Source organism: Rhinichthys klamathensis, unplaced genomic scaffold, assembly GCF_029890125.1.
Source record: "Rhinichthys klamathensis goyatoka isolate OS25496 unplaced genomic scaffold, OSU_Roscu_1.1 h1tg000243l_1, whole genome shotgun sequence".
NCBI lineage: Eukaryota > Metazoa > Chordata > Actinopteri > Cypriniformes > Leuciscidae > Rhinichthys > Rhinichthys klamathensis.
This window is the reverse complement of record NW_026606765.1, coordinates 1828474-1842436: the sequence shown is the minus strand read 5'-3', so window position 1 is coordinate 1842436 and position 13963 is coordinate 1828474.

Below are 13963 nucleotides of genomic sequence, written 5' to 3'. Positions count from 1 at the left end.
ACAAACGAGAACCGACCAGGAGTGAGGGAGAACACAGGGTTTACATACACAGAGAACAGATAGGGGAACAAGACACAGCTGGGGCAAATGAACTAGACACAGGTGAAGGAACTGAGAACTAACGAGGAGCGGGAAAACTGAGACACAGGAATAAACCAAATACACAATGACGGGGAGAAACTCAGGACACACATGTAACATAACGCCCCCTCCAAAAAGGCGCGTCCTCGCGCCGTATAACTTCAATAGGGGTGGGGGGGGGCGGGCGCCCTGGAGGCTGATGAGGGCGTGGCCTACCCTGAGCAGGAAGCCTCCAGGGCGGAGCAGGCTGGTCAGGGGGCCATGGCGGAGTAGGAGACCACCCCTCGGGCGGTCCTGGCGGAGAATCCCCTTCGGGCGGCCATGGCGGAGAATCCCCTTCGGGCGGCCATGGCGGAGAAGCACCTTCGGGCGGCCATGGCGGAGAAGCACCTTCGGGCGGCCATGGCGGAGAAGCACCTTCGGGCGGCCATGCCGGAGAAGCACCTTCGGGCGGCCATGCCGGAGAAGCACCTTCGGGCGGCCATGCCGGAGAAGCACCTTCGGGCGGCCATGGCGGAGAAGCACCTTCGGGCGGCCATGGCGGAGACGCATCTTCGGGCGGCCATGGCGGAGACGCACCTTCGGGCGGCCATGGCGGAGACGCACCTTCGGGCGGCCATGGCGGAGACGCACCTTCGGGCGGCCATGGCGGAGACGCACCTTCAGGTGGCCTATATCCCCCCCCCAAAACTTTCTTGGGGGGAATCACAGGCTCTGGGACAGGCTCTGGGACGTGGACAGTCTCTGGGTGGGCAGACGGGACGTGGAAAGTACTCTGGCTGGGCTAGCGGTGAAGGCCCGGCTATGCTGGATGGAACCAGCGGTGAAGGCTCAGAAGGGCTGGACGGGACCAGCGGAGAAGGCTCTGAAGGGCTGGACGGGACCAGCGGAGAAGGCTCTGAAGGGCTGGACGGGACCAGCGGAGAAGGCTCTGAAGGGCTGGACGGGACCAGCGGAGAAGGCTCTGAAGGGCTGGACGGGACCAGCGGAGAAGGCACTGAAGGGCTGGACTGAACCAGCGGTGAGGGCTCGGCTGGGCTGGACGGAACCAGCGGTGAGGGCTCGGCTGGGCTGGACTGAACCAGCAGTGAGGGCTCGGCTGGGCTGGACGGAACCAGCGTGAGGGCTCGGCTGGGCTGGACGGAACCAGCGGCGAAGGGGGCTTTGTGCTGGACGGAACCAGCGGCAAAGAGGGCTTGGTGCTTGACGGGACCAGCGGCGAAGGATCAGCGGGCTTAGCTGGATCCTGGGTGAGGATGGACGACGTGGCGAAGATGGCTGGAGCCATCATTGGAGTGACGGTAAAGCGGAGAACTCTCTCAAACAGGATCCTGATGAGGTAGTCAGTCAGGTCATGGCCAGCCAAGTCCATCTTTGTTTAGGCCGATTCTTCTGTTACGGGTGTGGTGCAGGCAGATGAAGAGGCAGCAGTCAACAGGTCCAATTCAAATATACTTTACTCAATATCACATAACAAGGATCACGGGAGACAGCAACACACCATACACAAACGAGAACCGACCAGGAGTGAGGGAGAACACAGGGTTTACATACACAGAGAACAGATAGGGGAACAAGACACAGCTGGGGCAAATGAACTAGACACAGGTGAAGGAACTGAGAGCTAACGAGGAGCGGGAAAACTGAGACACAGGAATAAACCAAATACACAATGACGGGGGGAAACTCAGGACACACATGTAACACTGATAACTACCAAAAATCCGTTTTTATAACCAGTTTACGTGCAAATCAATAACCTGGCAATGCAAGTAAACCGTTTTTTCAAGACTGTATTTAAAAAAACGCCCGATGCGGTGGTGACATTCAATACGTAAGCATAAATAAATAAAGCGTTAAAATTTCAGCGGCAAACTTCCCCAGACTCATTCTCCTCTCAAATTTGAAGTTTCTACAACTGTAGGGTAACATGAGGTAAGGATTTTTTTCTCCTGACCATAGATGGCACAAAATCTCATCTCAGCACTTGATGATTGGCTACACAATTTTAAATTTTGTAATTTCATCTGAATATTAATATTTGTGAGATTTAAAAGTTCATAAACTACTGGTGGCGATTGAGGAGAGATCCCCTGACATGATTGTAAAACGCTATGGGTGTACCGTACTACATAGCACTATATAAATACCTCCATTGATTGATTCATTTATTTATTTATTCATTAATTCATAAAAAGTAACACGAGAAAGAACCTCATTGGTTCTAGCAGAAGCTCAAACATACTGCGTAACACGAGAATGAACCACATTGGTTCTTGCGAAAGCTCAAACATGCTGCGTAACACGAGAATGAACCTCATTGGTTCTTGCGAAAGCTCAAACGTTCTGCGTAACACGAGAATGAACCTCATTGGTTCTAGTGGAAGCTCAAACATACTGCGTAACATGAGAATGAACCTCATTGGTTCTTGCGAAAGCTCAAACATGCTGCGTAACACGAGAATGAACCTCATTGGTTCTAGTGGAAGCTCAAACATACTGCGTAACACGAGAATGAATGCCATTGGTTCTAGTGGAAGCTCAAACATACTGCGTAACACGAGAATGAACCCCATTGGTTCTAGTGGAAGCTTAAACATACTGCGTAACACGAGAATGAACCTAATTGGTTCTAGTGGAAGCTCAAACATACTGCGTCACACGAGAATGAACCTCATTGGTTCTTGCGAGAGCTCAAACATAATGCGTAACACGAGAATGAAACTCATTGGTTCTAGTGGAAGCTCAAACATACTGCGTAACACGAGAATGAACCCCATTGGTCCTAGTGGAAGCTCAAACATACTGCGTAACACGAGAATGAACCCCATTGGTTCTAGTGGAAGCTCAGACATACTGCGTAACACGAGAATGAACCTCATTGGTTCTAGTGGAAGCTCAAACATACTGCGTCACACGAGAATGAACCTCATTGGTTCTTGCGAAAGCTCAAACATAATGCGTAACATGAGAATGAAACTCATTGGTTCTAGTGGAAGCTCAAACATGCTGCGTAACACGAGATTGAACCTCATTGGTTCTTGCGGAAGCTCAAACATGCTGCGTAACACCAACACGAGAATGAACCTCATTGGTTCTAGTGGAAGCTCAAACATACTGCGTAACACGAGAATAAACCCCATTGGTTCTAGTGGAAGCTCAAACATACTGCGTAACACGAGAATGAACCTCATTGGTTCTTGCAAAAGCTCAAACATGCTGCGTAACACGAGAATGAACCTCATTGGTTCTAGTGGAAGCTCAAACATGCTGCGTAACACGAGAATAAACCCCATTGGTTCTAGTGGAAGCTCAAACATACTGCGTAACACGAGAATGAACCTCATTGGTTCTAGTGGAAGCTCAAACATACTACGTAACACGAGAATGAACCTCATTGGTTCTTGCGAAAGCTCAAACATGCGGCGTAACACGAGAATGAACCTCATTGGTTCTAGTGGAAGCTCAAACATGCTGCATAACACGAGATTGAACCTCATTGGTTCTTGCGGAAGCTCAAACATACTGCGTAACACGAGATAAAACCTCATTGGTTCTTGCGAAAGCTCAAACATGCTGCGTAACACGAGAATGAACCTCATTGGTTCTAGTGGAAGCTCAAACATACTGCGTAACACGAGAATGAACCCCATTTATTCTAGTGGAAGCTCAAACATGCTGCGTAACACGAGATTGAACCTCATTGGTTCTTGCGGAAGCTCAAAGGCGCCGTGTAACACGAGAATGAACCCCATTGGTTCTAGCGGAAGCTCAAATGCGCTGTGTAACACGAGAATGAACCTCATTGGTTCTAGCGAAAGCTCAAACATGCTGCTTAACACGAGATTGAACCTCATTGGTTCTTGCGGAAGCTCAAATGCGCTGCGTAACACGAGACTGAACCTCATTGGTTCTAGTGAAAACTCAAACATACTGCGTAACACGAGAATGAACCTCATTGGTTCTTGAGGAAGCTCAAACGTTCTGCGTAACACGAGAATGAACCTCATTGGTTCTTGAGGAAGCTCAAACGTTCTGCGTAACATGAGATTGAACCTCATTGGTTCTAGTGGAAGCTCAAACGCGCTGCGTAACACGAGACTGAACCTCATTAGTTCTAGTGGAAACTCAAACATACTGCGTAACACGAGAATGAACCTCATTGGTTCTTGAGGAAGCTCAAACGTTCTGCGTAACACGAGAATTAACCACATTGGTTCTTGAGGAAGCTCAAACGCGCTGCGTAACACGAGATTAAACCTCATTGGTTCTAGTGGAAGCTCAAACGCGCTGTGTAACACGAGACTGAACCTCATTGGTTAGTGGAAACTCAAACATACTGCGTAACACGAGAATGAACCTCATTGGTTCTTGAGGAAGCTCAAACGCGCTGCGTAACACGAGAATGAACCTCATTGGTTCTAGTGGAAACTCAAACATACTGCGTAACACGAGAATGAACCTCATTGGTTCTTGAGGAAGCTCAAACGTTCTGCATAACACGAGAATGAACCTCATTGGTTCTTGAGGAAGCTCAAACGTTCTGCGTAACACGAGAATGAACCTCATTGGTTCTTGAGGAAGCTCAAACGTTCTGCGTAACACGAGAATGAACCTCATTGGTTCTAGTGGAAACTCAAACATACTGCGTAACACGAGAATGAACCTCTTTGGTTCTTGAGGAAGCTCAAACGCGCTGCGTAACACGAGATTGAACCTCATTGGTTCTAGTGGAAGCTCAAACGCGCTGCGTAACACGAGAATGAACCTCATTGGTTCTTGCGGAAGCTCAAACATGCTGCGTAACACGAGAATGAACTCCATTGGCTCTTGAGGAAGCTCAAACATCCTGCATAACACGAGAATGAACCTCATTGGTTCTTGAGGAAGCTCAAACGTTCTGCGTAACACGAGAATGAACCTCATTGGTTCTTGAGGAAGCTCAAACGTTCTGCGTAACACGAGAATGAACCACATTGGTTCTAGTGGAAACTCAAACATACTGCGTAACACGAGACTGAACCTCATTGGTTCTAGTGGAAACTCAAACATACTGCGTAACACGAGAATGAACCTCATTGGTTCTAGTGGAAGCTCAAACATGCTGCGTAACACGAGAATGAACCTCATTGGTTCTTGCGGAAGCTCAAACATGCTGCGTAACACGAGAATGAACTCCATTGGCTCTTGAGGAACCTCAAACGTTCTGCGTAACACGAGAATGAACCTCATTGGCTCTTGAGGAAGCTCAAACATGCTGCGTAACACGAGAATGAACCTCATTGGTTCTTGAGGAAGCTCAAACGTTCTGCGTAACACGAGAATGAACCTCATTGGTTCTTGAGGAACCTCAAACGCGCTGCGTAACACGAGAATGAACTCCATTGGTTCCTGAGGAAGCTCAAACATACTGCGTAACACGAGAATGAACTCCATTGGTTCTTGAGGAAGCTCAAACATACTGCGTAACACGAGAATGAACCTCATTGGTTCTTGAGGAAGCTCAAACGCGCTGCGTAACACGAGAATGAACCTCATTGGTTCTTGCGGAAGCTCAAACATGCTGCGTAACACGAGAATGAACTCCATTGGCTCTTGAGGAAGCTCAAACGTTCTGCGTAACACGAGAATGAACCTCATTGGTTCTTGAGGAAGCTCAAACGCGCTGCGTAACACGAGAATGAACCACATTGGTTCTTGAGGAAGCTCAAACGTTCTGCATAACACGAGAATGAACCTCATTGGTTCTTGAGGAAGCTCAAACGTTCTGCGTAACACGAGAATGAACCTCATTGGTTCTTGAGGAAGCTCAAACGTTCTGCGTAACACGAGAATGAACCACATTGGTTCTAGTGGAAACTCAAACATACTACGTAACACGAGACTGAACCTCATTGGTTCTAGTGGAAACTCAAACATACTGCGTAACACGAGAATTAACCTCATTGGTTCTTGAGGAAGCTCAAACGTTCTGCATAACACGAGAATGAACCTCATTGGTTCTTGAGGAAGCTCAAACGTTCTGCGTAACACGAGAATGAACCTCATTGGTTCTTGAGGAAGCTCAAACGTTCTGCGTAACACGAGAATGAACAACATTGGTTCTAGTGGAAACTCAAACATACTACGTAACACGAGACTGAACCTCATTGGTTCTAGTGGAAACTCAAACATACTGCGTAACACGAGAATGAACCTCATTGGTTCTTGAGGAAGCTCAAACGCGCTGCGTAACATGAGATTGAACCTCATTGGTTCTAGTGGAAGCTCAAACGCGCTGCGTAACACGAGAATGAACCTCATTGGTTCTTGCGGAAGCTCAAACATGCTGCGTAACACGAGAATGAACTCCATTGGCTCTTGAGGAAGCTCAAACGTTCTGCATAACACGAGAATGAACCTCATTGGTTCTTGAGGAAGCTCAAACGTTCTGCGTAACACGAGAATGAACCTCATTGGTTCTTGAGGAAGCTCAAACGTTCTGCGTAACACGAGAATGAACCACATTGGTTCTAGTGGAAACTCAAACATACTGCGTAACACGAGACTGAACCTCATTGGTTCTAGTGGAAACTCAAACATACTGCGTAACACGAAAATAAACCTCATTGGTTCTAGTGGAAGCTCAAACATGCTGCGTAACACGAGAATGAACCTCATTGGTTCTTGCGGAAGCTCAAACATGCTGCGTAACACGAGAATGAACCTCATTGGTTCTTGCGGAAGCTCAAACATGCTGCGTAACACGAGAATGAACTCCATTGGCTCTTGAGGAAGCTCAAACGTTCTGCGTAACACGAGAATGAACCTCATTGGTTCTTGAGGAAGCTCAAACGCGCTGCGTAACACGAGAATGAACTCCATTGGTTCTTGAGGAAGCTCAAACGCGCTGCGTAACACGAGATTGAACCTCATTGGTTCTAGTGGAAGCTCAAACGCGCTGCGTAACACGAGAATTAACCTCATTGGTTCTTGAGGAAGCTCAAACGCGCTGCGTAACACGAGAATGAACCTCATGGGTTCTTGAGGAAGCTCAAATGCGCTGCGTAACACGAGATTGAACCTCATTGGTTCTAGTGGAAGCTCAAACGCGCTGCGTAACACGAGAATGAACCTCATTGGTTCTTGCGGAAGCTCAAACATGCTGCGTAACACGAGAATGAACTCCATTGGTTCTTGAGGAAGCTCAAATGCGCTGCGTAACACGAGATTGAACCTCATTGGTTCTAGTGGAAGCTCAAACGCGCTGCGTAACACGAGAATGAACCTCATTGGTTCTTGCGGAAGCTCAAACATGCTGCGTAACACGAGAATGAACTCCATTGGCTCTTGAGGAAGCTCAAACGCGCTGCGTAACACGAGAATGAACTCCATTGGTTCTTGAGGAAGCTCAAACGCGCTGCGTAACACGAGATTGAACCTCATTGGTTCTAGTGGAAGCTCAAATGCGCTGCGTAACACGAGAATGAACCTCATTGGTTCTTGCGGAAGCTCAAACGCGCTGCGTAACACGAGAATGAACCTCATTGGTTCTTGCGGAAGCCAAACGCGCTGCGTAACACGAGAATGAACCTCATTGGTTCTTGCGGAAGCTCAAACGCGCTGCGTAACACGAGAATGAACCTCATTGGTTCTTGAGGAAGCTCAAATGCGCTGCGTAACACGAGATTGAACCTCATTGGTTCTAGTGGAAGCTCAAACGCGCTGCGTAACACGAGAATGAACCTCATTGGTTCTTGCGGAAGCTCAAACGCGCTGCGTAACACGAGAATGAACCTCATTGGTTCTTGAGGAAGCTCAAATGCGCTGCGTAACACGAGATTGAACCTCATTGGTTCTTGCGGAAGCTCAAACGCGCTGCGTAACACGAGAATGAACCTCATTGGTTCTTGAGGAAGTTCAAACGCGCTGCGTAACACGAGAATGAACTCCATTGGTTCTTGAGGAAGCTCAAACGTTTTGCGTAACACGAGAAAGAACCTCATTGGTTCTTGAGGAAGCTCAAACATGCTGCGTAACACGAGAATGAACTCCATTGGTTCTTGAGGAAGCTCAAACGTTCTGCGTAACACGAGAAAGAACCTCATTGGTTCTTGAGGAAGCTCAAACGCGCTGCGTAACACGAGAATGAACTCCATTGGTTCTTGAGGAAGCTCAAACGTTTTGCGTAACACGAGAATGAACCTCATTGGTTCTTGAGGAAGCTCAAACGCGCTGCGTAACACGAGAATGAACTCCATTGGTTCTTGAGGAAGCTCAAACGTTTTGCGTAACACGAGAATGAACCTCATTGGTTCTTGAGGAAGCTCAAACGCGCTGCGTAACACGAGAATGAACTCCATTGGTTCTTGAGGAAGCTCAAACATGCTGCGTAACACGAGAATGAACCTCATTGGTTCTTGAGGAAGCTCAAACGCGCTGCGTAACACGAGAATGAACTCCATTGGCTCTTGAGGAAGCTTAAACGTTCTGCATAACATAAGATTAAACCTCATTGGTTCTTGAGGAACTAAATACTATTGTATACTACAGTATAATATATTTTGAAAGTATACTTTCAATATATTGTTACAATTTCCATCATACAGCAAATAAATACACTTTAAAAAAATTAACTTAATTTTTACTTAATATATAATAATAATAATAATAACAATATACATAATATACTAAAGTACAATTATTTTAAAGTGTGTTAAAAGTTGTATTGTTAAAATAGGTAAAAGCATGATGCTAAAATACTTTTAATATATTTAAAGATAGTACTTTTTTGTCAGTATATTTGCAATGTACTATTGAAAAGGGGAATATATTTCAAATAAAATAAAGTATACTTTTCTTTCACTAGGGTGGGGCGGTCACTGCTGTCCTGAAACTGCAGCATCCAGTATTGCAGGAATATAATCAAAGACAAGGAACGTGCATATAAACGCACTCAATGACAATAAAAAAGGTAAAACATTATTCAGGTATTTTTTGGTATTTAATTTATACTGGCTTTAATCTTTAAACAAAAATCTTGGTTTCTAGACTTTTATTATTGTATCACAGTAATTATAGTCTAATGAAAATGATCATTGAGAATAATCGTGGTCATTGAGAATAAAAAGATAAAACATCCAGACACATTATGGTAATGGAGGTGCAGGGAAATGTGCTTAATTGTGCTTAATTGAGAAAAAATGTCACATAACGTAATTTGATCTATTGAATTTGAAGTGATGATGATCATAATAATAAGAACTAGATGGCAGGCAGACATATATCAGTCATTATTCAGTATTACATATTTGATTTGCTCGTTGTGCAAGGCAATACGTTACACATTGAATTCAAGCATAATAGTGTTATTATTTGTTTTGTTTACATTGTATACCAGCAGATGGCGCACTGTAGCCACAAACCAAATCTAACCAATATTCAATCTGTAGGCTACTGCAAGAACAGTGGTTAATAAAACACTCTCTTCACTGTCACTTATTGCCCCCACACAGCAAATGTTTCACAGACGCTCTAAAGCACACTTTGCACCATTTTAGCAGAGACAAATGTGTGAATACACACACATACCTATGAAAAGACTTTCAGAATGAAGAAAGATCAAAGGATGAGAAAATGAGAGGGGTTTTCGCTCGCTGTCTGACAACTGCAAATTATTGGTATTCAATTACATTCTGCACATACAGGCAGAACTACACAAAAATACTCATTTTGATGTAGATAAAAAGCCTTAAAATGATTTGACATGAGTAAATGGACTTAGATGTTGAAATCTAAAGCTATTAGAAGATTTATATAACTTATAATCAATAATTCATGTTGACACTGGACTCATGAATAGGCCTACTGCATGTGTTTAAATGTGCATGGTTTCACTTGGGGATATTGGGGATAGTATTGGGGATAGTTTAACATGTGTGCTGTCAGGCAGGAGAAAGAACAGAAACTAATCCCCACACCTTTCCCGTATTTAATCTTCTTTGGAGAATTCTGTAATGTTAACAGTCTGATTAGGGTTGTGAAACTTAGTCCACTGTACAAGTTAGATATGAGGCTTATCAAACTCATTTCCTCATCACATTCCTCAATAAACACCACTGGCCTCTGCATGTGTGTGAATGTTAAAGAAATCCAGAGGACAAATTATTGCTCAGTGGCTCTTTCAAAGTTCAAATGGAGATTTTGGTGGTTTTATTTGTTTTAACTTTCTCTCAGATGTTTCTCGTAAAATTCCTCAGGAGAACTAAAAGCTACAAATAAGATCATTGTTGACATGCATAAATGTGGATACCAGATCATTTTGCCTCGGAAGATTTGATGAGAAGTTTTTCGTGTTAATATTGAAGGTCATATTTTATTGGAATCTCTTTTGATTTAAAACTTTAATATTTTGGTGAATCTGAGCACACTTTGAGGTGTTTTTGAGATGTCTTTTCTCCAGTCTCCATTTGCTCTTCATTTAATTGCATTGATGTCTTGGAGCAACGGTTGATATCTCATTTGGAATTTTTCTTCCCACAGGGTCCAATGTGAAACAATATTTGTTTTGTTTGCACTATACTGTACGTGCAGTAGCATGAAAATACATTTCAGTGCTGTGATAACATTGCAGATGAGTATTGGACTAACATGAGGATGTTAATAAAACAATGTTTGAGTAGCATTTGCCTGCTTCCTGAGATATAGTGTGCACAATGCTTGACAAGAACAATTACAAATTCCTAAAGCCAGTGAAAATGCAAATGTAGTCAGTTGACTTGTCCAAACAAACAAACACACACGCGCACACACACACACACACACACACACACACACACACACACACACACACACACACACACACACACACACACACACACACACACACACACACACACACACACACACACACACACACACACACAGAGGCAGGTTTTGTTTTAGCTTCGTTCTACTGTTACTGTGAAACCAGGTCACAACACAGAAGGAACACTGTCCGACCGAGAGCGAGAAAGGCTGAGACGAAGGGAAAGAGAATAAGAGAATTTGAGAAAAACAAGGAGTGGAAAAATAAATAGCTGAAAAATGTCCGTGAGCCAAAGAGAGAATGGAAAGAGAGATCAGAGACGTTAACCAGTGGATAACTTAAAGTAAACAAGATTGTCTGAGAAAAATGTGAGCACTGCTTGTAAAACTCAATGCTAGGGTGTTGCTATGGGGTTGCTATTTTTAGTGCTTTGCTATGAGGTTGCTAAGGTGCTCTGGATGATTGATAGGGTGTTCTAGCTGGTTGCTTATTGAGGTCAAAAGAGCCTCTAATATTCAGAGTCTTCAGAGTGGTCTAACCAACACGGGCAGTAAGCGGTAACACTTTATTTCCATAGTCCACTTTAGGCGTTCTACAAACTATAAGTAAGTCTGCAGCTACATGTCTACTAACCTGAACCAACCCTACCCAAACATACTAATTCTCTAATGAGAGTTTGTTGACATAGAAATTCAAGAGAGTTAGTTGATATTAGGTTGCAAAGTTACTTAGGTAGCAGAATGTCTAAAGTGGATTATCAAAATAAAGTGTACTTGCTTAAAAAAAAAGTTATGATCATTTTTAAATAATTGACTAGATGACTAACTTGATGTAACTGACCACATGATCTCTATGTCTCAGGTGTCTTTTGTCTTCAATGTAAATCTATGGTCATTTTTTGTCTGTTTTATTGTCCGCCTCAGCTATAACAATAGCAGACCTTGCCTCAAGCTACTCACAAACAATAAACCCTAAGTATAAGCAGTACTAAAGCCACCTTTTTACTATCTCAAACAAATGACAGACCACATGTCATTCATTTGCAGTGTAGAGAAACACAGTGATCATTTGCAGATATGGAATTTTCTAACCCAATTTGAGCCCCGGTTGCAGTGAAATATTTAAAGTTTTGCACCAGACCAGATGTGATGTATTCTAATCAAAACTATGAGCACATTGAGAATTACCTATATTTTTGTATTATACATTAACATGATTTCATGTGAATTGGGAGGTAATAATTATAACCAAAATAATAATTATTTTAGAATTGTTAAAAAATTTGTTACATTGATTAGCCCTAAATATCTACTATGTCTTTCAGATGTATTGCCAGCCATTTGTTTTGTGTGGATATATTAATTCGTCCATTATTCATTCATTTTAACAGATTGAATAAGCAGAAGGTAACGGTTGCTTCATGACAAGTTTGAGAGTTCAGTGCGACAGCAACTAGCGGGCAAAATGTGAAAATCATATGTGATTGTCAGAGACAGTGGACGGGCAGCTTCAAAGTGATATTCACCTTAGCAAACCTCAAATAAATACTTTCCTGTAGTATCTCACTGAATGCTGTTTTTCTGTCTTTCCCCTCTAGAAGTTTTGGTGTTCGCTTTCCTATCCACATTGAACAGAGGAGTCACTTCATCCTGTCTGAAAATGTCTCTTGTTGCAGCAGTCATGTGCAACGTTTTTTTTTTTCCAAAATGTACCTGAATGCAGAATTGTTCAGGGAGGTCAGTTGGTTTTTTTCAGTGTGTTCATTTTCTTAGAAACAGTAATACATGTCAAGTGTGCCAGTCTGTTTCCTGTTCAGATTCAGATGCGACTGCTCACTAGAAAACATTCGGACAGGTTAGTGAAATCTTTAAATACTAGTTAACATTTGCTTGCAGGTTTTGTCTCGCATGTTTATGATTTAGAGTCTCTGGCATTGTTTGAGTTGAATGAGCTTCGTCTGCCACCGCACAAGCCTGATCTCTAAAGTAGGTTCTTTAAATAGGCATCCAGACGTTATGAGATTCCCAAGAGGGTCGAAACGGGAACGCCGCTTCCTTAGTGACCGCTGACACTTTTTTCTAATGATGACTTGACTCGCATGATGGAAAGAGAGAGATAGAGAAGGTGAGATAAAGAAGCAGGGGTTGGGTATTTATTCCTCTGTTGGGGTCAGGAGGTTTATTGGTCTAAAAGGACTAATTCTACGTGTGCAGAGCTGCACCAAATGTTCTGCATATACAGAAATCAAGAAGGACACAATTTCCTTCAAGCAATTCACTCCTCGGAAATCATTGGGACTTTGTGTGCGTGTGTGTGTGTGTGTGTGTTTGCTGAGGCCCAGACAGTGCTGGCATTGTTTGAGCATTCAATAAAAGGAGTGAATCACCAAGAAAGCATAACAGACCACAAATACATAAACACACACACACACACACACACACACACACACACACACACACACACACACACACACACACACACACACACACACACACACACACACACACACACACACACTGTGTCTGTCTCTGACTTCATTGCAAATAAAAAGTGAGTCTGATGCCTGTTTCCTTTCACATGCCCATTTTGTGTGTGTGTGTGAGCAAAATAGTTTTTAAGGAGAGTTCAACTGTTTTCTGCTTGACTATAGGTCTGACTAGTCATTCTGTCATCTAGCACACGTAGACAGAACACATAACACTGTCTCTTTCTGTTAGCAGTTACAGAGAGAACAGTTGCGTCACTAACTCGTGGTTTTGACCCAACAATTATTAGCACCATTGCTTCACACAAGAAAAACAGTATATTCCTCAGAGGTTGCTCTTTCATATCTGATGTAACATTAAATATGTTTCAATTAGATATCAACTTTGAGTTTTTCTTTTCTTCTAAGATTCCTTAGGCTTAAACTTTTTATATTTTATACAAATATAAACAAATGAGACTGAAATTAATGTGGCTATGCTATAGTAGCTGTGGCTGAAATATTTTGTCTGGAAAAATTTTACGAGAATTGTTTGAGCTTGTATTGAGATCTTTGACATTTGATTTTGATATCTTAGTAAGTCTGAGCACATGCCCTCCTGAGCACATGCC